The sequence below is a fragment of the Haemaphysalis longicornis genome, unplaced genomic scaffold, assembly GCF_048455015.1.
Source record: "Haemaphysalis longicornis isolate Haplotype H1 unplaced genomic scaffold, Haemaphysalis longicornis Haplotype H1 scaffold_11, whole genome shotgun sequence".
Classification (NCBI taxonomy): Eukaryota; Metazoa; Arthropoda; class Arachnida; order Ixodida; family Ixodidae; genus Haemaphysalis; species Haemaphysalis longicornis.
In genome coordinates this window covers 91,888,300-91,890,233 of record NW_027526214.1, presented here as the reverse complement: position 1 = coordinate 91,890,233, position 1,934 = coordinate 91,888,300, and the positions used below count along the sequence as shown (strand labels likewise).

The following is a 1,934-nucleotide window of genomic DNA, read 5'->3' as shown; positions in this document are numbered from 1 at the left end:
TAAGGATGCCCAATATACATATTGGCGTAATCCATTCGACATGCACCTTGGAAATCAGCGGCTCTTAGCGAGAAGCAAATACCATGATATTTCTTTCTGGCTTCCATCAGAAAAACTCAACTGTATGTTGTTATTACATTGGCTTCGCCAGCATATTGTGTAGTGAAAACACGCGATATGCCGAGATCTACGCCCGGCTGCTTCACGAACACACCGACTCACACACACACACACACATGCACACACACACACACATATATATATATATATATATATATATATATATATATATATATATATATATATATATATATATATATATATATATATATGTATATTTATATATATATATATATATATATATATATATATATATATAAATATATATATATATATATATATATATATATATATATATATATATATATAAATAGATATATCTATATCTATATATATATATATATAGAAAGATAGGGCAGCAGTCTACAACGCCAAAGGAGGCATAGGGGTGTGGTTAGGCTCTTTTCTTTTTCACTACGGTTAATGAAATAAACATTTTTTTTTAATATACAGAAGAAAGAAAGAAAGAAAAACACGCGCCCAGAGTGGGGACCGAACCCACGCCTTTCGATTACATGTCGAATGCCTTACCAATTCGGCTATCTGGGCGACTGTGTTCTCCTTCACTTTCTGGGCTATTTATATTTACTATAAGTGTATCTGACGCTTGAGGGTGGTAGCCAGCGCCACTCTGACTACATGGGGAGAAGGGGACCTTCTTTTCAACCCCCGGGGCGTGACTAGAGCGTCTACAGCCTGTCATGAGCGGGCAACTGGCGGGAAGCCCTCTTATTCTACCTAGGCATCAAGGCTGCCAGAACCGAGACCCTCGCTAGGCTTTCGCAGAATAATATAGTAAGGAAATGAGGGGCTCGTTGAGGAAAATACAGAAAGATAGGGCAGCAGTCTACAACGCCAAAGGAGGCATAGGGGTGTGGTTAGGCTCTTTTCTTTTTCCCTACGGTTAATGAAATAAACATTTTTTTTTAATATACAGAAGAAAGAAAGAAAGAAAAACACGCGCCCAGAGTGGGGACCGAACCCACGCCTTTCGATTACATGTCGAATGCCTTACCAATTCGGCTATCTGGGCGACTGTGTTCTCCTTCACTTTCTGGGCTATTTATATTTACTATAAGTGTATCTGACGCTTGAGGGTGGTAGCCAGCGCCACTCTGACTACACGGGGAGAAGGGGACCTTCTTTTCAACCCCCGGGGCGTGACTAGAGCGTCTACAGCCTGTCATGAGCGGGCAACTGGCGGGAAGCCCTCTTATTCTACCTAGGCATCAAGGCTGCCAGAACCGAGACCCTCGCTAGGCTTTCGCAGAATAATATAGTAAGGAAATGAGGGGCTCGTTGAGGAAAATACAGAAAGATAGGGCAGCAGTCTACAACGCCAAAGGAGGCATAGGGGTGTGGTTAGGCTCTTTTCTTTTTCACTACGGTTAATGAAATAAACATTTTTTTTAATATACAGAAGAAAGAAAGAAAGAAAAACACGCGCCCAGAGTGGGAACCGAACCCACGCCTTTCGATTACATGTCGAATGCCTTACCAATTCGGCTATCTGGGCGACTGTGTTCTCCTTCACTTTCTGGGCTATTTATATTTACTATAAGTGTATCTGACGCTTGAGGGTGGTAGCCAGCGCCACTCTGACTACACGGGGAGAAGGGGACCTTCTTTTCAACCCCCGGGGCGTGACTAGAGCGTCTACAGCCTGTCATGAGCGGGCAACTGGCGGGAAGCCCTCTTATTCTACCTAGGCATCAAGGCTGCCAGAACCGAGACCCTCGCTAGGCTTTCGCAGAATAATATAGTAAGGAAATGAGGGGCTCGTTGAGGAAAATACAGAAAGATAGGGCAGCAGT

At 42.7% G+C, this 1,934-nt stretch overlaps 1 non-coding gene across 1 annotated transcript; it reads right to left on the bottom strand.

Moving 5' to 3' along the window:
• Positions 1-1,564: 1,564 nt before the first annotated feature.
• Trnat-ugu (transfer RNA threonine (anticodon UGU)) lies at positions 1,565-1,636 on the bottom strand. The gene has a single exon. It is a non-coding gene; the product is annotated as a tRNA-Thr (tRNA).
• Between the last annotated feature and the right edge of the window lie 298 nt (positions 1,637-1,934).